This window comes from Bolinopsis microptera, chromosome 6 (genome assembly GCF_026151205.1).
Source record: "Bolinopsis microptera isolate Bmic1 chromosome 6, MBARI_Bmic_1.0, whole genome shotgun sequence".
Classification (NCBI taxonomy): domain Eukaryota; kingdom Metazoa; phylum Ctenophora; class Tentaculata; order Lobata; family Bolinopsidae; genus Bolinopsis; species Bolinopsis microptera.
In genome coordinates, this window is record NC_087077.1 from 19,341,975 (window position 1) to 19,365,586 (window position 23,612).

Consider the following 23,612-nt stretch of genomic DNA (forward strand, 5'->3'; position numbering starts at 1 on the left):
GTGTTTTGAGTCTGTGTTTTGAGTCTGTGTTTTGAGTCTGTGTTTTGAGTCTGTGTTTTGAGTCTGTGTTTTGAGTCTGTGTTTTGAGTCTGTGTTTTGGTGAAGAATGGATTTGATAAGAAATAAATTCCGTGTGTACTGCGTACCTTATATTAAATTGAGGGATAAGTTAAAATACAAAAAGATTATGGTTTTATATTTCTCCAAGACTATAAATCAATATTATTGAGTTTCGTTTATATCACCTTCAAGTTAATAAAGCAGAGAACTTATTGGAATCTTATGAACAAAACTCCTCTCATGTGTCATCATGTAAGATGAGTACAATATGTAAATAGGAGAATTGAAATAGACATTAGACAAGGAAAATGTTATATACGATGAGATGTTACCGTTACGTAGAACAAATCAGCAGTAAATTGATAATATCATATCATATCCAGTATTACACATTGAGCTAGACTCTGTAAAACATGACAGATGTTGAATGCTGCAATTACTCACTATTTAATCTTAGTAACGTTGCTAATTCGGAAGGAAATGTAGAATCTGCAGAACCCCTTTTCCGGTAACAGAAACAACAATCCAAACAACGTCATGAAAAACCTAAGCAACATCACTAATAGTTGAATTCTCTGAGCCGGGCCGAAATATCAAACAAATAACGAATCACAGAAGTATTACGTTGACGTACAAGTTCCGAAAGTCTATTGAGCCAAGGTCTGCGGAAATTGAGCCGAGAACGGAGAGGCCTTGGCAAGAAACAGTAACAACGAGCGATTATACTAGCCTACTTAACAACCCCACTCTCACTAACCATACGGCAAACAGGCTGTTAAAATGCCACAGTACCTGGAACGTTACAACAACTTATTACCCAAACGTTACAACAACTTACCCAAACGTTACAACAACTTCCCTGGCAGCTACATTAGTGTTCCCTTGCTCTACAACCTCTTGCAACCCATACTAACCCGACTGTTGAGGTCTAAATTGGGTACGCTAAACTATTTTACCGGACTAGTTTACAGTTGCTGGTCACAAGAAGCGAGGCCGGCAATGGTTATACCTTGTAAATTGTTCCATCATTTAGGTCTCCAAATAGAGGGGGGATAATTGCTATTTTGGTTGTTTAAATAGCGCAGTTCCAGTGACAGTAATGGCGACAGCGACTGCCTCGATTAAATGACGATGTTAACTTTCAATACTTCGTATGGTTCACCGTTTATGCAAGTAACCGCGTAATTTGGATGAAAACAATGGCTAAAACAGCAGTGACCCCCCTCTCATCTCCTCTCTATTCAGGTCTCCGAATAGCTCAGCATATCATTAATGCTGGTCACTGGAGCGTATCTTAAACTAGAGTAACTACTACTGCGCCATCTTACCTAGTAAGATACGTCACTTTACTGGTAGTTAAACTTAGTGGTCAAGCTGGTGGGTAAAGGTACAAGAGGCCACCTTTTCCACGATCTAATACAATATTACAATAATCCACTGTCAAAACTCAAGATTGTTAGCAATAACGAATAATTTCATCAATACAATTAATTGAACTAATCCTGTAAGCGGAATGTGGACTAGTTGAGTTAGACCGGTGTGTAGTAATTCAGCATGTAAAAGCAATGAGGGTAGACTGTCAGATACCCTACTAGTGCACTGAAACAGGGACAAAAGGAAATCGCGGCATGTACGGAATCGCGGTTTTCCCCATTATCTGCGACAAATTTTATGTATAGTTTAATGTATAGTCTGTTAAAAATCGCGGTATCGCGAATTTTGGGCAAAATACTCGCGAAATCCTTTTTGGCACTGAAAGAACCGGTCAGTTAGAATTGAGATATCCCAGGTATTCCCAGGTATTCCCAGGTATTCACTCGATTCTCCTACTCTATATCAAGTTTAATATCGGAGTATCATGTTTAATTACGTCGTAGCCAGGTTAAAACGACTATTTAGTTATGACCTTATGTTGATTGTTGTAGACCTTTTATTTGTCTGAAATCTTTTGTGCCGCGCGATGTGAATACTTAGACCAAACAAGGCGGGAATTGAGACATCAATTTGGTTTATTTTAAACAACTACAAAGATTATTGAATTTTAAATATTATATATTAGACACCTTACTCCACGATTTCAACTTGAAAGTTAGTAAGTCGACCACGAAATTCGTGACGATAAAGACTCGGTCTATATGCCCTGATGTTACGCGTAACAAAAAAGAAGAAGTTAAAGTACATGGAGCAAGGTTGGAACTGTACGAACTGGGCTCAGGCGAACTGTCAACATCATAAATTTCTGAGAGCATTATGAAAACATGGCATAAAATAATTACCACACCATAATATTGAAGCCATAAAAACGCTAGTTACACTGTATCTGTACACTGCGTAGGGGTAATAAAGTGTCACCTTTAGATCCACCAACTAGTGGCACTGGTGTAATGTAAATACACTGAGGTGTGTATACTGTATATCCAGCATTTAGGTACGAATATCCAGGGTGGTCTAGCTAAGATTTAACAACAACTTAAAGAGTTAAATTAAAGAACAGATAGAAAGCTGAAAGTAGCAGAAAACAAAGACAAGTCTGACAAGATGTGTAGCCTAACGGTGAGTCGTCAGAGTAGCCGCATTGAAATGGGGACTCCGTCTGTGAGCTGACAATTCAAGCACAATCTCCGTTACGGTTACAAGTCTCTACCCAACTATCTAGACATACACAGTAAACACTACACACATGTTTACACAATGACACAAGAATAAACGCATTGAATTTAGGTGTCTGAAAGGTTCTACACTCTCTTACAGTCCAGTGCAGAGACCATACAATACACAGCCAAATGTTTAACTCAACCCGAGAGTGGAAAATGTTGAATAACCTAACGAGAATTTCCTTTGACTAAGCAATTACTATGAATGAGGCTGGGAACCTGAGACTGACGTCAACACATGTTGTAAGCTTTGAACAAATGTAGAAATATTTAAAGTTGAAGAGCAAGTTGAAACAGCTCAACTTACAACGTTAGAGATAATCCCGGTACTGGACACTGGGTGGAAATTCTCGGAAAACGCACAAACACCGTCGGCAACTGAGTTTGTTCAGTGCTAGTACAGACTAGCGGAGGGGGGGGGGTAGAAGTTTAAGAAGTGGCACTTTGTGTATACACGAGACAGGGGGGGAGGGGGGAGGTAGAAGTTTAAGAAGTGGCACTTTGTGTACACACCAGACAGTAACAGTAATAGCAGTGAGGGACAACAAACGGTTTGACGTATACTTAAAGAAGAGCAAGTATGAACACTACTAGAGAAGAGTGGTGGTATCTTACAAGAGCAAGTAACAGATCAGTAAAGAGTAAATAGAAGAACAAGCGACTAGACAGGGATGGTGAGCTGACAGTGCGTATCAAGTAGGAGAGAGAGAGAGAGAGAGAGGATGTAGCTATACAAGTGTACACTGTTCTCAGCGATAATTGCAGTCCACACTAACAGTCTAGACGATCAAATAGACACTAACAAACTATAAGAGCTACTATGTGAGCAGCGCACAGATACAATGCGATAAAGATACTACATTGTGTTGGATAGGTTGTCGTGCCAGGAGCAGAGTAGCTCCACAACCTGAGGCACTACACCAGATAGACTTCAAGGAACCCACATCGTCAGGGCAGGAACACGTTCTACTAAAGTTCTAAAGTTTTATAATATACCAGTATCCAGTGAAGCGTAAAGCGCCAGTACTAAATACCAGCTTCAATGCAGCATAAAGCCTAATTGCAGGGATTTGTGAGTATTTATTATGAAACTATACGGACATGTGTCCGGTTGAAGGATAGTAAAGAACTATATAATTACGACTGAAACGCACACAGTTAGATTTACAGCATAATATGCAGGGGAGTGTGAACATTCCCCAGCTGAGGATGAAACGATATCTTCTAGAAGAGTAGTTATCACTATAGTTATCGCTAGTTCTAAAAGAGTAGTTATCACTGTAGTTATCACTAGTTCTAAAAGAGTAGTTATCACTGTAGAGTTATGACTGGAGTTGAAAGGATATCTTCTATAAGAGTTATCAATTTAGTTTTCGCTAGTTCTAGAAGAGTTATCACTATAGTTATCGCTAGTTCTAAAAGAGTAGTTATCACTATAGTTATCGCTAGTTCTAAAAGAGTAGTTATCACTATAGTTATCGCTAGTTCTAAAAGAGTAGTTATCACTATAGTTATCGCTAGTTCTAGAAGAGTAGTTATCACTATAGTTATCGCTAGTTCTAAAAGAGTAGTTATCACTATAGTTATCGCTAGTTCTAAAAGAGTAGTTATCACTATAGTTATCGCTAGTTCTAAAAGAGTAGTTATCACTATAGTTATCGCTAGTTCTAAAAGAGTAGTTATCACTATAGTTATCGCTAGTTCTAAAAGAGTAGTTATCACTGTAGTTATCGCTAGTTCTAAAAGAGTAGTTATCACTGTAGAGTTATGACTGGAGTTGAAAGGATATCTTCTATAAGAGTTATCAATTTAGTTATCGCTAGTTCTAAAAGAGTAGTTATCACTATAGTTATCGCTAGTTCTAAAAGAGTAGTTATCACTATAGTTATCGCTAGTTCTAAAAGAGTAGTTATCACTATAGTTATCGCTAGTTCTAAAAGAGTAGTTATCACTGTAGTTATCGCTAGTTCTAAAAGAGTAGTTATCACTGTAGAGTTATGACTGGAGTTGAAAGGATATCTTCTATAAGAGTTATCAATTTAGTTATCGCTAGTTCTAAAAGAGTAGTTATCACTATAGTTATCGCTAGTTCTAAAAGAGTAGTTATCACTATAGTTATCGCTAGTTCTAAAAGAGTAGTTATCACTGTAGTTATCGCTAGTTCTAAAAGAGTAGTTATCACTATAGTTATCGCTAGTTCTAAAAGAGTAGTTATCACTATAGTTATCGCTAGTTCTAAAAGAGTAGTTATCACTATAGTTATCGCTAGTTCTAAAAGAGTAGTTATCACTATAGTTATCGCTAGTTCTAAAAGAGTAGTTATCACTGTAGTTATCGCTAGTTCTAAAAGAGTAGTTATCACTGTAGAGTTATGACTGGAGTTGAAAGGATATCTTCTATAAGAGTTATCAATTTAGTTATCGCTAGTTCTAAAAGAGTAGTTATCACTATAGTTATCGCTAGTTCTAAAAGAGTAGTTATCACTATAGTTATCGCTAGTTCTAAAAGAGTAGTTATCATTATAGTTATCGCTAGTTCTAAAAGAGTAGTTATCACTATAGTTATCGCTAGTTCTAAAAGAGTAGTTATCACTATAGTTATCGCTAGTTCTAAAAGAGTAGTTATCATTATAGTTATCGCTAGTTCTAAAAGAGTAGTTATCACTATAGTTATCGCTAGTTCTAAAAGAGTAGTTATCACTATAGTTATCGCTAGTTCTAAAAGAGTAGTTATCACTATAGTTATCGCTAGTTCTAAAAGAGTAGTTATCATTATAGTTATCGCTAGTTCTAAAAGAGTAGTTATCACTGTAGAGTTATGACTGGAGTTGAAAGGATATCTTCTATAAGAGTTATCAATTTAGTTATCGCTAGTTCTAAAAGAGTAGTTATCACTATAGTTATCGCTAGTTCTAAAAGAGTAGTTATCACTATAGTTATCGCTAGTTCTAAAAGAGTAGTTATCACTATAGTTATCGCTAGTTCTAAAAGAGTAGTTATCATTATAGTTATCGCTAGTTCTAAAAGAGTAGTTATCACTATAGTTATCGCTAGTTCTAAAAGAGTAGTTATCACTATAGTTATCGCTAGTTCTAAAAGAGTAGTTATCACTATAGTTATCGCTAGTTCTAAAAGAGTAGTTATCACTATAGTTATCGCTAGTTCTAAAAGAGTAGTTATCATTGTAGACTGTAGAGTTATGACTGGAGTTGGGCTTGAATTAAGGTCAAGTTCGTGTGATCTAATACCGTCTTGTAGAATAAAAAGTTACAGCAATTAAACACACTGCAATGTTGCTACCTTATTTCTCATTAGAGCCTAAAGTTCAATAGCTTCATCTAGAAACACTCGGTGATTGGCCAATTGGTGAGATTCGGAGTTTTCTGATTGGACTAATAAACACCTTAACCCCTACATGGAACTGCCCATCTGACTCATACTGTAATAATATTATTTGTTAAGCTACAAATTTCTACTCCCACAGTAAGCTAGGAGCACGAGAGCACATCCAAAGCAGTGTGACTATCTCCAGCCAACTCAGCTAGCTGTTATTGTTGCTAATAATGACAATTGTAAGGACGGTGTGTTAGCGGACAAGTTACTGAGGCTTGAGATAGTAGACGTAATTGAGTCACACTCTCGGGATTGGTGCACGGTGAGTGGTGAGCTTTTGCTGCCTGTGACTCACTAACCATCGATACGCGATATAATATAGTGTACTAAATCCACCGCAATTGGATTAGCGGAGATTTAGAATCAAACCTATTGAATAAGGTCAGTGGCAGATTGTAGACCATTTGGCGACACAACTACCCGCTGTGCGGAGACGTAGCTACCCGCCGTCATGGGAACCTGGCTCTTTGTCATGGCAACCTGGCTCTTTGTCTAGAAAGTATGGGAACTAACTCGGAGTTAGTATTACACATAGTAGACGGTTTAATTTTAGAGCGACACGATCAGATGCAGAGGGAGGTATAGGTAGGTGTTTGTCCTGAACTCCGGTCTTGTTAAGGGGTCGGGAAGGGTTTTATAAAGGAGTTGACGGGAAAAAGTTTGGGTCATTATGCCGACAAAAATAAACCTTTGATAATTAGCAACCGACCTAATTCTGCACAAAACATGATGATACGTATATTTTACTCGCAAAACAAACGGAAAGAACGGACACTAATTCCGTTCCTTCTGTCAACAGCTCATCGCACGATACGTTCACAAAACTGATCAAATCCAATTGTATGATAGTTTGAAAGGGGAACTTAAAATACTGGTTTTGCCGGAAACAAGGTTCGCTCTTTATATTTCTGACGTTATTTCTCAGATAAGATTTATTTTAACAGGATATCATAGTTCTGCAGTACATCATGTTTAGTTATGCTAAGTATCTCGACGTATCAAATTAAAATGCCCTCATGAGTATTAAACTGTTGAAATGAGCTGAACTCAAACCTACCTTTCTCCACAAGTTGCAGTTTCAACAATTCATGATAACGAAGTTCTGCAGAAGAACACAAGTAATATACTGGCACGACTCATTCACCTCGCAGAAAGTAAAATATATCAATTACGACAAAATGAACTCAGAATACAAAGCGAATTGCCACAGAAAGAAGCGGAGCAGAGAGAGAGAGCCCCCCACACACACAAACGCACCATCTGAATCCCGAGAAAATAGAGAAGATAAAATGAAACAACATTATACAAGCCCCCCATACGTGGTACGGCCGGGTATCGTATGAATATTCTCATCTTCACACCTGGCACACATTCCCCCTCTCCTACTCTACGGTTGAGTCGGTCTGTCGTCATACACTCTTCAGACACCGGCCCCTTCTTATCAGGGGGTTAATGAAGGAGGGGAGCAGACGAAGGAAGGAAGTAGAACGGAGGAGATCAGCTGGTTACGAAACTGTGAGGTAGTGTGAGGATCAGGGTTACGTAATGTAAATGCCGACCAAGTCAGCTAACGGGTTATTACAGGGTCTTATAGCAGGGTCTCTGCGAGGGGCTCTGAGCTGGGTAAGCAGGGTCTCTGAGGGTCTCTGAGGGTCTCAGAGCTGGGTAAGCAGGGTCTCTGAGGGTCTCTGAGCTCTGTAAGCAGGGTCTCTGAGGGTCTCTGAGCTCTGTAAGCAGGGTCTCTGAGCTCTGTAAGCAGGGTCTCTGAGGGTCTCTGAGCTCTGTAAGCAGGGTCTCTGAGCTCTGTAAGCAGGGTCTCTGAGCCCTGTAAGCAGGGTCTCTGAGGGTCTCTGAGGGTCTCTGAGCTCTGTAAGCAGGGTCTCTGAGGGTCTCTGAGGGTCTCTGAGGGTCTCTGAGGGTCTCTGAGCTCTGTAAGCAGGGTCTCTGAGGGTCTCTGAGCTCTGTAAGCAGGGTCTCTGAGGGTCTCTGAGCTCTGTAAGCAGGGTCTCTGAGGGTCTCTGAGCTCTGTAAGCAGGGTCTCTGAGGGTCTCTGAGCTCTGTAAGCAGGGTCTCTGAGGGTCTCTGAGCTCTGTAAGCAGGGTCTCTGAGGGTCTCTGAGCTCTGTAAGCAGGGTCTCTGAGGGTCTCTGAGCTCTGTAAGCAGGGTCTCTGAGGGTCTCTGAGCTCTGTGAGCAGGGTCTCTGAGGGTCTCTGAGCTCTGTAAGCAGGGTCTCTGAGGGTCTCTGAGCTCTGTAAGCAGGGTCTCTGAGGGTCTCTGAGCTCTGTAAGCAGGGTCTCTGAGCTCTGTAAGCAGGGTCTCTGCGAGGGTCTCTGAGGGTCTCTGAGCTCTGTAAGCAGGGTCTCTGAGCTCTGTAAGCAGGGTCTCTGAGGGTCTCTGAGCTCTGTAAGCAGGGTCTCTGAGGGTCTCTGAGCTCTGTAAGCAGGGTCTCTGAGGGTCTCTGAGCTCTGTAAGCAGGGTCTCTGAGCTGGGTAAGCAGGGTCTCTGCGAGGGTCTCTGAGGGTCTCTGAGCTGGGTAATCCAATGAATATTCTCCTCTAATTAATATGAACGCGGGGATTTAACGATCGATTATACTGCGTGATCCCTCACAAACAATCCACATGTACAAGATCCACTCTTGAGGAACCGTAATTGGCGAGCAGTGTCGCCACATAACTACATTTTACTGTGTTAAACACATAAACTTTAGTAACAACGCATATTAACTCAAGCCATGAGTCGTTTAGATTAGCTTTTAGTTGTGGCAAATAAATCCAAAGTAGACGAATAATAATTATCGTGCTAGAAAGTTACACGTACAGGAGTTAACTGAAAATAAGGCAGTACAGTGTGTGTTGTGCCACATAGACAGACAGTTAGCTAAAGGTCAGACCTAGGAAACGGGGCGATGTTGATTGCACGTGGTCAGCTAGAGTACAATAACCACTTGGTCTGCCCTACTACCCTCCCCTCCTGGGCCCTCTCTGTCCCACAGGTATATTCCAGACAGCAAGGTCACGTGACAAGATGAGTACAAGCGAGAGTTCCGGCAACAGATCAGACCCTGAAAACAATCGATATTGTATTGTTTTCAAGGGGCCGGAACAAGGAACAACTTCCGTAACAAACAATACAAGAAAGGAAATTAGACGCTTGAACGAATTTTAAAATCAATGATCTATGCAGGGTCCATTGTGAGCGGTAATGCAGCGACCCGGGTCAGACTCTAGTACGCAACAATCTGATTGGTTGGTGAGAATCACGTGATCAAACATAACGACCAATCACACAACAGACCAGGCTTCAAGTCAGAGCTGAGATAGCGCCGCGCGGCGGCATGGGTTCCCATTGGTCGCTGAGCAACCCACGTGACGCACTGTCGTGTGGCACGTGACAGGTCCATGTAACTTGTAATGTGACACTTATCTCGCCCATCAGACAAGTCCTCTGTACGCGTGTGAGTGTGCGATGTAATTAAGAATTCTAACTACACTCTCCCTCTTTCCACTGTCCACACCCTTCGCCACTGGTTGCACTAATTTTCTGACCGGTCTGCTCGGACGAAACCTTATCTGAGGGTTGTTGTTTGGGAGTGCGAGAAAAGTAATTGGGAGCGTCAAAATTCTAATCTAATGAGTCTGAAGATTAAGGTGATCTATTGGGTCAGAAATTAACTATCATGGATCACACCCAGCCCCTCGTCATTAGCACTTCATATCTAATACCTCTACAATATCCGCGATATCTTCGTGGGAAATGGGTTGAATCATAAAGGTGTTTGAGGGGTTTTGGAAGCCAAATCCTACCCCTTTTCCCCTATCACTTATCAGTGTATAATGACAGTTAGCTAAACTGGTGGAAGCCCACTGACCAGCAACTGTAATCCTACTAGACAAGGTGAATAGACAGAAAGGGATTACCATAATTCAGTGAGGCACTATAATGTTTTAAAGTTTTTAAACATCCCTTTTTATTCACCCACATTGACCCGTTAATCATTTACACTGCAACTGTCCCGGCAACAAATCGGGCACTCTGCCATGATGCTTTATGCAAAATGGTAGTAATCAAGCCTACTTTTGTAAATAATTTGCTCTAAATAACAGTAAATAATTGTGATACTGCTTAGGAATGCTTTGTACATAAAGCATAGATATAATAGCACACACAGACAAGGAAAAGTAACAAAGATCAAAAGAACTTCTCAAAGAGGCACATCTTTGTGGATTGAGCAAAACCAACAACTGTGCGAGATGTAAACCCACTTGGTTACACGAAAGGACCAATCAGGTGGCCGGATTTCGAACACGTGTCACCAATCACGTGGGAGTATAACAGAAATTGTCCAGTAGCAGATTTTGTAGTTCCTTTAACAATCGATTGCCGCCCTATTTTCACAGTACTCTCACAATGGTATCGCTACCTCATTAAGATCGATAGATCAAAGCATGTTCACTGTTTTATTTAACCAATTGGACAATCACTCTGGCCGCTCATTCACCAGAGTGCTGCATTTGATTTGCTGCCCTTGAGTCGCTCTATCTTGCCTTACTTCTGTACTTGCAGTTGTCTTTGTTCTACTTCCATTGACTGTGGTCCTGTTTTCCAGTGGTTTCAAGCCATATCTGGAAAAAAGCATTCGTCAACTTGTGTGCAGACCCTTTATCCAGAAATCATACAAGATGTCACCTGTCTCTCACTCCTTCATTTGCGGGTGCTGGCTCAAGAAAAGCCTACTCATTGGATTTCAATCTCAAATTCATTCTAAGTTTAACAAGGAATGTTTTGTTCCATTTGTTCTTCTCGCTGAGAAAGCCTTCTTTCTTACAGCCTGGGCATGTGTGTGGAAGACATTGTACCTCGAATGTTACTCCCTGATAAGATCTCATGAGTCATGACTGGTGCAGAAATCCCAATTTAAAAGTATCACGTCGAGCACATGATGACACGATCAAATCGACACATTCGAGATATCAGCAACAAGGACAACAACAAGGACAACAACCTGTCCTTATCAGCTTGTAAAGATAAGTGAGTAGACTTCCCGCTGTAATCATGGGTGCTGCAGAGTACAGACCACCCACAATGCCATCATTATACCGCCCAAACACGCTCGTATATGCGGATATTTTTCCTGAAAAAAAAAGGAAAGATAATTTACCAACGATTTCACGGCCCAATTAATCTCCTGTTGTCTTGAAACAGTCATGTCCTGACGAGGAGAGAGAACTATAGTGACAGGTGCTGCTTCCGCGTAACGCCCGTCTTCTTTGAACAATTACTAATACTCCAACTGACGACAAGTGCGCAATTAACCGCGCTCTCAACTACCCTTTGTGCTACTCCTCCTCACCAGAGCGAAATCAGAAAAATGCCGCCCCCCTAAGGTGCCGCCCCCCTGCTAGCAGGGGTAGCGGGGGCGCTCTCAACTACCCTTTGTGCTACTCCTCCTCACCAGAGCGAAATCAGAAAAATGCCGCCCCCCCTAAGGTGCCGCCCCCCTGCTAGCAGGGGTAGCGGGGGCGCTCTCAACTACCCTTTGTGCTACTCCTCCTTCTCATTCTTACTTGTGGTCAGGTTGTTAAGAGATGCGAGAATCAATTGCTAATTTGGTAATGATTCTCGAGGTAAGAAACGGATCGTGTTTCGTGGTAGTCAGAGGGTTTGAGTAGGTGGAGTTAAAAAGGTGTGAATTTGGGAGGTCATGTAGTTTGACAGTAAATCTTTGGCACCTCCGAAATTTTGAATATCACAATTTACCCCCAAAATACTACGTTTCACCGCCAAGAAACTTCATTTCACCGCGTTTTTAATTATCTGATCTTCAAATCTATTTTTAAACAAGAACGACTGAAAATGTCTAAACGAATAGCGGTAATCGGAATCAAAAGCAATTGATAAGTTTGTATCCACAAACCAAACTTATAAATTCAACAGTGATATCAACGTGGCAAATTAAATTTATATTTTACAATATAAATCATAATTTTACTGAAACATTATGATTATATCTTACTAATACTAGTATAGAGCAACATGTGTGACGCAAATTGTCACGTATTGTACTGCTTATTGTGTACAATTTCAAAAGTGCACTTCTAGCAGCTCAAAAGGTATAATAGCGACCAAAACGCTCACGCCGTTGCCAGCCAAATTGCTGCACAAGTGCAGCTTATCAATTATCATAATCACAAAATATTTATCTCCCTTTTTAATTTAATTGGCTTGGGAGAATTTCACGGTGAATGTTTGGCGTCAAGAACGAAGGATTTAAGTCAGTTAGGTTAATACGGATGTGTTGATTGTTCATGAAAAAATTTTGCTCTTTGCTCAATAGTCCGTAGTGTTGCTAAATTAAAAGTATCCAAAAGTACAATGGAGAACAACAGCTGTAAGAGACAAAACATGTACTCAAATACATATTTTGGAAATCACATGTGTTGTGGTTTGCTCTACAGATGACGTGTTCGAAGCACTTACCTATAACTTATTCTCCTGGAGCTAAGGATCTTTTCATACTCATAGTGGTTATGACGGAGATTTATTTTCTTATTATATACAGTATTTCCCTTCTATAACGCGATTTTGGCATGAAAGATTTATTGTAAACCATGTTGTACACTGTACAGGTGGACCGTGCCATAAACTTAATGGTGTGTAAAGGCGATCGCTTATTTTCGCAAATTTTTGGTATTCGGTAGAAGGGCCAGAACTTCAGATATCTGATCGCCTCAATCCCAATCGTCAAAGCTAGAGTAGTGGGTCAGTGGGTGTACAATGTGCATTGGCTTGAGGCTTCATCCAACTGGTTAAATAACGGTTACTGTGGTTACTATGGTTACTAAAATAAATGTCAACAATGGTCTCCGATGATGCCGGCAAAAGCTGTGTCATTACTTTTTACTAAATCATTTCATGTTTAAGCACCAATACTTTCGAGCAGTCACCAATAATATCACCACAGAATGGTGATGTTTTAATGTTGACTGGTGTTGTCACTGACAAAAACGCTAGAACCGATGGAAACAGTATGGCAAATTTGACGTGGCTGACAAGTTTGAAGGAGACTTCTGTTATATCCTGAAAACTGTGAAACGTACTCATGGCACAAGTGCAATAACTTTTGGGAAACAAAATATTCTCCAGATAAAAAAACGTTCCGGTAATACTAATTAAATCTTTCGTGTGTACTACGCTGAAATCAAATCTGATTTGCGCAGTTTTAATCACTTTTAATGTTGATTTCAGAGTCTGAAGTGTTTTAACAAATTCACATCACAAGTCGGAGTTAATTTGAAAATATGATAAAATAAACAAATGATTGATAAGTAAAGATAACGATTCCTATGGAAAGTCGATAGCGAACAATAAGAACGATTCAATCCTTACTATAGCTCTTAGTTAATAGCTATAAACGGAGTAGAAAAAAAAAAATACCATGACTTATAGCCACGGCCCTATAAAAAGAAAAACATTTTCCAAGAAAAGGGCTACTAATTGTGAGGAATATGAGTAGGAATAGTCAGTAGAACCGTACAACTGCGCTATAGAGACCTCCGAATTAGACTATCGAGGCTATAAAAGTTTACCAGGTCTGGATAGTATATAAAGGATACAGAGTACCCGCGGAGACCAGTGTGGATTACCGAGAAGGAAAGTCGGTGAAAAACTAGCAAGTTAGCAGGGGGTTCAAGTCACCTAACACGACAGTATCACGTAACGATGTACTGTAACGTTTATTAGTATATTTAAACCTATAACCTGTATAATAATACTAAGCAGGAAGAGCAAATCTTGGCCACGTGCATTTTCTGACAGGTCACGCGCGAGCACGTGGGCAATTCAGCGGATATGATTGGCTGAGGGAGAGAACAGGTGGACGCTGATTGGTCGCCTGGTAGAAGTGGCAGGGTCACGTGACCGGCCAAACAACGCTGCTTATCCTGAAGTTTACCAATGTGCTGTGTCCCGCGTATTAGTGATTGAGTGCTCACCAGTTCACTCTATACTTACACCTGCAAGTGCTACAGTACCTACATGGTAAAGGCATTCCAACAGTAAAAATGCTCTCTCTCTCTCTCTCATATAGCTTATAGCTGCGCCTCATCGTCATGCTGTAGATATTATACATCCGCCATCTCCGGAATTTGAGAATTGTGTGGGGCTTCACGGAACTGCGGATTCGTCAAGTATCCTTTTCTCTTCGACACAGTGTGATACTATGCAGTATGCAGTATGTATTAACTCTAAAGCTTACGCAAATACAGGTTTACAAGGTGGGATGTACCTTAGTTCCCAAAAATTTGTGTGCCATTATATTGAGCACAATTTATTTGAGCCCGAAAAATTTGGGCAGAAAATTTGAACTCATTTGGGCGACCGAAAATTTGGGCACAAATTCTTCGAAAAATGAACGATTTTCCACTAAAATTTCTGTTAGATATTTGCCTTAGTTCATTATTATTCCTTATTATTCCAGTCATTTTGCTTTCAATTTTAAGCATGTAGGTGGTAGTCTGACTCTGAGTTGTTTCACATTATGAAATTTACGATCTGCCCAGTAACTACTAAAAAATACAGTGATGATGGCACAGTACAAAATGATAGATATACAATGAAAGTGCAAGTGTGATCCGGGGAATCATCGTCGGGGCTTTGGAAGCTCGTTTTCCAGATTTGTTGGATAGGGACAGTATAGAGTACCGTCATGTGAGACAGATTCTTTACCACTATCAGAAAACCCGCCCTAAACTCGTCAGACGTAGAGCAACAACTGCGAAGCTTCCTGTACCCGAGGGTATGCTCAAAGAGATCAAACTTAGCTTTCAACGGGAGATTCATCCGCTGGTCAAGGATCACAGCATACCAGATTCATTGGTAATTAATCACGACCAGACTCCTCTAACTTACGTTTCTGTCAGTAGCAACACCTTGGCACCGAAAGGCGCTAAAGTTATCGGTGTCAGTGGGACTAAGGATAAGAGACAGATAACGGGTAACTTTGCTGTTACGTTGTCGGGAGAATTCTTGCCTGTTCAGATAATCTATCAGGGTAAAACAAAGCGTTGTGAGCCCAAATTCAAATTCCCATCCAGCTTCCATGTTACCCATACCCACAACCATTGGTCTAATACCCTGACCAGTGTCCAGTTCTTTGAGAAAATCCTTCTTACCCACATAGAATCAGTTCGAGCCTCCATCAACAAACCTGAGCAGAAAGCGCTACTGATATCAGATGTGTTTCGGGCCCAACACACACAGACACTAAATGACTAAAAGATCTGATGACAGCCAACAACTGCATCCTACAGAAAGTTCCAGCTAATATGACCCATCATCTACAGCCCCTGGACATATCTATCAATGGACTGGCTAAGAAATTCATGCGCAATAAGTACGAAGATTGGTACGCGAAAAACAAAGTGTGTCAGCTCAATGGAGGAGTTTCATCAGACAATGTGAAAATTGATACCCGCTTGACCGTGATCCGTGAAGTACACGCTCGTTGGATCAACGAACTTTTTGTATATTTAAAAGGGAGGCCAGATGACATAAGGAAAGGCTTTGAGAAGTCGGGTATAACTGATGCTTGTAGATCAGACTTTACGGTGGATGATAATCCGTTTGCAGATCTTGTTTAAATCTCTATCTATCCGTACCTCTAGCCATTTGTTTTATTAGTAGAGCTGTTAGCTATTCCAGTTATTTCTATTCATTTAAAATATAAGCCTTTTTACTTGGTCAAGCCATGAATGAACAGATTAGAAAACTAAAATTTCAAATATTATTTCACTTGGATATGAAGAAAAAGCCATCTTTCTATAGATTTCAGGGCCACAGGCCAAATGTCAAAAGTTTGGTTAGCAAAAAATTTAGCAGACGGAAAAGATTTATGCAATTAATTTGGTCTGCAAAAAATTTGGGCGAGAGGCCCGCTCAAATTTTTTGTCGCCCAAATTTTTGGGAATTAAGGTATATAGTGTCGGATCGATGGAAAACTATCGCAGTACCCCTGATTCTCTTCATTGATCTGTGAAACTTCAAGGTCTAGATCAGGAAATTGATGGTGCCAATTTCCAGACTGTAGCTGATTTGGTTGTTACTTGTTTCGAAATTGTTGAATTGGCATCGTATCTCTTTAAAGGGTAAAGAGCGATGTGTTTTTAACAGTTCTAGTTACTGGAAGGATGTACAAAGATCACTAGAATTAGGGTTACTAGGGTTACTAGGGTTACTAGGGTTACTAGGGTTACTAGGGTTACTAGGGTTACTAGGTACACTATTACTGTTTTTTATCATTATACCTATCAAATCAGGACTACTAAGACTATTGGGTGGCAAACAAACCTAATCAATACGTGAATAGCACAAAGCACATGAACGAGGGAGTGGGAAGGGTTTTAAGTCATTTTAAAGCAGAATCGTCGGTTACAAAGAAAGTTCATCAAAAGTCAAAACTCAATTTGTAATTAATTTTAGGTTCTAAACAAGGGATAGTTAAAAACAACGCCCAAGTCTAATCTTGTTGTTGTTGGACCAGAAGGTGCCGGTGGTTCAAAAGACTATTTACAAAACTGGTTTATTAGAATACAATATAATATCTTAACTAAAACTAAAACTAAAGTAATGCAATAGTAGATAAATATCATAAATGTCACGTATTCATTCATGCATAAAATATATCAATAAAATTTACGACTAACATAAATCCCGCACACATACACTTGTTTTAATAAGACTCATTATCATATTATAACATAAAGTAAAACACGCGGCACCCAATTTAATTTTTGATAATTAGCAGCCAGCCCTTTTATTTTAAAAGTTAGTTTTGAAGTCGTTAAAATTTTTTCGTGTGGTACTGTGTATGATGTTTAAAATGGGAGATGCGACTGATCGATCATGATAATATTATATTTATATTATGCCTAATCATTTGCCTAAATAGATTAATCTATACGTGCTTCGTTTTAGTTTGTTTGTAAATATTAATTGAGAATAAGCTCAAGTATCAGTAACTGCTAACAAGGGTCTTTTGTAGAAAACACATAACTAAATGTCAAAACTTCACTGTAATTTTCTGTCAAATCTTGATAAAAATGCATAAGTTATGACGTGGAATTATTTTTATTTTGGACGTTTCAGACGTTTAATCCGTTAAATTTTTAGATTAGAAGGTTGGTTGGAACAATATTTGGAAATACCATATTTGGTCAGTTCAAGCTATGGAATCCCATTCAGCTTTGTTAAAATCGCACGATAAAGACGTGTATGCCGTATACTCCCAATTATAAATAAATATGTAAGATTTCTGCTTTTTTGAAGCCTCTCAAATAACCTGTCTCACATACCCCATTACTACCAGGGACCTTGCAATTTGCATAGACGAATTGTGTCGTATTATAGCGATGGAAATGGAATACAGCTCAATATGTACTCACATTACCACCAAATGCGATGTGAGTACTGAAAAATCACATTACTTTCGCTAAATATCAAAACACAGGCTAATCAACCAAGTATTATAGGGGGAAAGAAGAGGCATGGTTAACAGTATATTAAAGTCACTATTGTGACGGTACATTAGAACTAGACAGAAACAAAGTGTGAAGGGCCTGAACGGAACCCCTCGGCGCGGTTTCAGTTCCTTGTTTAACACTGCCGTACAGCAAGGACATCCACCGGGTTCTCCAAGGATGGGCACATAGCTGATAGCTCACTCCACACTATGCTCTGTCAAATGTTGCTTCATGCTTATATACCAAGGATCTATATAAGAGAAACACGGTATAAAGAGATTTTACTGTACTCGGTGATTACATATAACACAACTGATACTGCGAGAAACAAAGAATTTGTACTGGAGACTAGACGGGTCAAATAAACGAGGAAAATTTAAAAAAGTGTTGCATCCTTATAGTTTATATCATTATCATGTAGATTGTAATTGTACTTTATTTGACGTGCTAATACCATAGTTGGCTCACTCTCAAATATTTACTCCTTTCTGATCACATACATCAGTATCAAACATCTGACGATTAACAAAAGATACATTAGAATTAGATATCGTTACGAGATAACAAACGCAGATTCGAAATGTTTTGTACTGGAAAGTGACAAATCTATTGAATCTTCGAATTCAAACGTCCGTTTTATTTTGGCTGCTGCAGTTACCCATCGTCCGCGAAATTGGTGTTATTTTAAAAATCAAAGTACATTTTTACTTAATTCCAATAACTCAATTTATTTACTACAAAATGATTCATCTAAGTGAATAGAAAATAGAACGGAAAAAAGATATGGGTGGTGCAAACAATGTGCAGTTACATACCATATAGGGCCATCACAAATTGACAAAAGAAAAAATACCGATCTCTGCAATAACTCTTATTTAACAAGAAAAACAGCTGGATCCTTTACTTATTTGTTTGATTATGCCGAATAAAACCTTGAAATGAAATGAAATGAAATGAAATGAAATGAAATGAAATGAAATGAAATGAAATGAAATGAAATGAAATGAAATGAAATGAAATGAAATGAAATGAAATGAAATGAAATGAAATGAAATGAAATGAAATGAAATGAAATGAAATGAAATGAAATGAAATGAAATGAAATGAAATGAAATGAAATGAAATGAAATGAAATGAAATGAAATGAAATGAAATGAAATGAAATGAAATGAAATGAAATGAAATGAAATGAAATGAAATGAAATGAAATGAAATGAAATGAAATGAAATGAAATGAAATGAAATGAAATGAAATGAAATGAGGTATTTATATCCCGCTCATATGATTAACCAACAACACAAGGAAGGTGGTTAACCATGTCAGAGCGGCTGACTGTGAGTGATGTGAGCAAATGTGTAAAAATGAACAAGAGTATAACGTAATATTAATATAAGACCAAGAAAAAAATTAAAACATCTTTTATTTTAAACCACACTAAACTAAAAAGAAGCAGAGACCATACAATACATGTAGGTATAATAAAGGTTAGTACAGTGACAAAGAAAGTTAGAGAACTTAGACCTAAAATGGAGTGCGGTAAGAGATAAAAGCCAAGGTGTCTTGCAAAATGAAGACAAATGGAAAGAAAAAACATCAAAACTGATTATATAAATGGTTCTTTAACATTCGCTTGAAGCAGTTGGTATCAGTAATACATCTCAACATCAGTGGAAGAGAGTTCCATGCAATCGGTGCATGGCTTGAGAAACGTCCGTCATCAACTTTGGACTTTTTATTCTTTGGAACCTTGAGCATGAGATGGTCACCAGGTCTCTTCGACCTGGTCATGGTCATGGTGTTTGAGAGTTATTTATCCGCTACATCCAAATCCAGTAGTGCTTTGAGGTAATCAGGTGCAGTACCGTGAACTGATTTGTGGGTTAATAGACAAACTTTAAAGAATATTCGTTGGTCTATAGGGAGTATGTGGGCCTTCTTATAGAAGGGAACCAAGTCCGTGGTTCTGTCTTCTATGTTATAGATGAAACGAACTGCCCCATTAAGGGTGGATCTAAGTTTGTTTAGTCTGGTCTTGGGTAGATTCATGTATAGAGAATTACAGTAATCTAACTTAGATATAACCAGTTGTTTCACCAACATCAATTTAATGCCTTCATCCAGGTAACGACCAATAGTTCTTAGGTTCATCATTGTCCAGCTACATTTCCTTTTGACATTATTGATCTGTCTTTCCATATTTAAAGTTTCATCAAATTTGACACCCAGACTCTTCCAGCTGTCTCCTTTGCACTCCGTAGGTAGAATTTCAGTGCTTCCAAATTGTAGTCTGACACTGAGTTCACACTTTTTTAGAACATGGCTCTTTCCTAACACCAATAGTTCTGTCTTACTTTCATTCAGTTTCATGTAATTCTTCACCATCCATGCTTTTATCTCTGCGAGACATTTGTTTGTTCTGTCTTGGACATCAGTGAACTGTACCACACGGTTTGGTTGAAATGAGATGTACAGTTGAGAATCATCTGCATAGAGCTGTATATCAAGACCATATTTGGCCGCAATTTTCTGGAGAGCTTTGATATAGAGGATGAAAAGAATAGGCCCCAAGAGTGATCCCTGGGGAACTCCAAACAAAAGCTCCAAGAAAGAAGAAAGAGTATCATCAATCTTGACACAGAAATGTCTTTTCTCAAGGTAGGACTTTATCCATTGCAGCGCACTTCCAGTAATTCCATAGTCTTTCATAAGCTTTTCCAATAAGACTGTGTGGTCAATGGTATCAAATGCTGCACTTAAGTCAAGAAGTACAACTATGACAACATTCCCAGCTTCAATTTCTTTGTTAAGATCATCACACATTCTTACAAGTAATGTTTCACAGCTGTGATTAGGGCGGTATCCAGATTGGACTTCTGAGTAAAGGCTATGATTCGTAAGATGGACATTGAGCTGGTTTAGTACAATTCTCTCTAGGATCTTAGAGAAGGCAGAGAGGTTAGAGACTGGTCGATAGTTACTGAGAATATCAACATCAGCATTTTCCTTTTTCAAAGTCGGCTTAATGACAGCTTTCTTCATATCCGAGGGAAAGACTCCAGTCTTCAAGGATGAGTTCAAGACGTGGAGTAAAAAAGGCGTTAGTTCATCAACACAGTTTTTAAAGAGAAATGCTGGGATCGGATCCAAGCAGCAGAACTTGTTGGACATCTTTGATACCAGGTCTTTGAGTTCATCAGCTGTTATCTCAGAGAAATTATCAAAGATGCAGTCTTTATCAAGAACATGATCTTTGTCTTTGTCTTTGTCTTTGTCTTTGTCTTTGTCTTTGTCTTTGTCTTTGTCTTTGTCTTTGTCTTTGTCTTTGTCTTTGTCTTTGTCTTTGTCTTTGTCTTTGTCTTTGTCTTTGTCTTTGTCTTTGTCTTTGTCTTTGTCTTTGTCTTTGTCTTTGTCTTTGTCTTTGTCTTTGTCTTTGTCTTTGTCTTTGTCTTTGTCTTTGTCTTTGTCTTTGTCTTTGTCTTTGTCTTTGTCTTTGTCTTTGTCTTTGTCTTTGTCTTTGTCTTTGTCTTTGTCTTTGTCTTTGTCTTTGTCTTTGTCTTTGTCTTTGTCTTTGTCTTTGTCTTTGTCTTTGTCTTTGTCTTTGTCTTTGTCTTTGTCTTTGTCTTTGTCTTTGTCTTTGTCTTTGTCTTTGTCTTTGTCTTTGTCTTTGTCTTTGTCTTTGTCTTTGTCTTTGTCTTTGTCTTTGTCTTTGTCTTTGTCTTTGTCTTTGTCTTTGTCTTTGTCTTTGTCTTTGTCTTTGTCTTTGTCTTTGTCTTTGTCTTTGTCTTTGTCTTTGTCTTTGTCTTTGTCTTTGTCTTTGTCTTTGTCTTTGTCTTTGTCTTTGTCTTTGTCTTTGTCTTTGTCTTTGTCTTTGTCTTTGTCTTTGTCTTTGTCTTTGTCTTTGTCTTTGTCTTTGTCTTTGTCTTTGTCTTTGTCTTTGTCTTTGTCTTTGTCTTTGTCTTTGTCTTTGTCTTTGTCTTTGTCTTTGTCTTTGTCTTTGTCTTTGTCTTTGTCTTTGTCTTTGTCTTTGTCTTTGTCTTTGTCTTTGTCTTTGTCTTTGTCTTTGTCTTTGTCTTTGTCTTTGTCTTTGTCTTTGTCTTTGTCTTTGTCTTTGTCTTTGTCTTTGTCTTTGTCTTTGTCTTGTCTTTGTCTTTGTCTTTGTCTTTGTCTTTGTCTTTGTCTTTGTCTTTGTCTTTGTCTTTGTCTTTGTCAGAATCTTTTCTTCCTTCTCAATGGCTTGTCTGATGGTCGCAACCTTTTCAGCGAAGAAATCTTTGAAATCTTCTGACAGTTTTACAGGATCCTTGTAATTTGGAAGGTTTTGGGTGTCATTTCCTAAAAGCCTGTTGACTTTTCTGTACAACGCTTTAGTATCCCCCGAAGAGGACCTAAGAGAGGTTTTGTGGTGAGCACATCTTTTGACAAACTCTAGTCGGGAAAACTCATTTCTTAGCTTAACATAATCAGATCTCAGGTACTCAGATCTTGTACTGTCTATATAATCTACTTTATCTTTTCTCCGCGCACGTTCAGCAGTTCTTCTCTTTCTTCTGAGAATACGAAGTTCCAGGTCTAACCAGGGCATTGGCTTCTTAGTAATCCTCTTTTTTATGTAGGGACAGTGTTTATCCATTAATTGAGTAAGCACAGTGTTGTAAAGGACGACAGCATCATTTGGGGACATGTCTTTAGGGAAGTTTGTCAGTTTTGAAATTAAAATATCTTCTTTAAACTGTTCTGTATCAATTAAATTAAAGTTTCTGTAGTTCATGAATTTAACGTCTTCTTTAGTCTTTGTCTTGATGTCTGCATCGAAGAGGACAAGGAAGTGGTCAGATTTGGTTCTTGAGGGACGGATTTCAAATGAAGTCAGTTTTTCCTTGAAGGATCTATTAGTCACTACAAGATCTAGGGTTCCACCTTGGTCATGGGTTGGCTCAAGAGGAACGTGTTGATGAAGGTCATACTCCTCCAGGAGTTGGTAGAGTTTCTTTGGGTAGTGTTCTTCAGGTTTTTCCATGTGAAAGTTGAAATCTCCAGCGATGATAGGAAAACCAGGTTTGACTGTGAGGTCTTTAAGGTAGTCTTCGAATTCTTCTAGAAAGGCACACTCCGTGTACCGAGCGTTCTTGGTATAAGGAGGCTGATACAAGTTCACAAGTCTCACAATATCTTGTTGAGATTGTAGCAGTGATTCCATCACTTGGAAGGATTTGTACTTCGTGACTTTGCTATTACATTTTAATTGGAGCACATCACGAAATAGCATAGCTATACCTCCTCCTCCTCTATGTTTTCGTGGATCCGAAAGTATATTCCAACCGAGTTCTTTGATCTCCATTATCTTAGCTGTGTTTCCATCACGAAAGAAAGTTTCTTGTACAAAACAGATGTCACAGTCAACTTCTTGAAGATGCTCTAAGACTCCGACTGTTTTGTTCACTAAGGATCTTACATTGAACGTTCCAATCCTTAAACTCTTCCTAGGCGTAGTTTGGTCTCCTTTGTCTTCTGTACGTACCAGTTTTTTGAATTCTCACATCCTGCTGTCCTATTCATGATTCCAATCCGTTCTCTTACATACGAGGGACATAGGTTGTCAGAGGCTTTGTGGGTCTTTGCTGAGTTCTTCTCAGAGTGTTTACTACTCTTGGCGCAGTTAGAGCACTTTATCTTTGTGACAATATTTTCACTCTTGCTTCTACAGTCTTTTGACTTGTGGTTTCCTGCACAGAAGAAACATGTTGGGTCTTTATCTTTGGCTTTACAGTACATGGAGTTGGCCATGTGACCAAATTCCTGGCAATGATAACATTGGATGACATGAATTCGGTCTGTAACATGGTGTTCCCTAAGGTCAATATGAACATAGTCTCTGTTTTGTCTGATTGACTCACGTACTGCTGCACTGACACGGATGACAGCCGTTTTCTCTTTATCATCGAAGAAAACCACTTTAACCGCATCGTCTTTTTCAGATGAGGACTTC

General features: G+C 39.1%; 1 protein-coding gene across 1 annotated transcript in view; it reads right to left on the reverse strand.

The window, feature by feature from the left end:
• The window catches only part of LOC134817627 (armadillo segment polarity protein-like), an 80,596-nt gene that overhangs the window by 56,110 nt on the left and 874 nt on the right, over window positions 1-23,612 (reverse strand). The window lies entirely within an intron of this gene.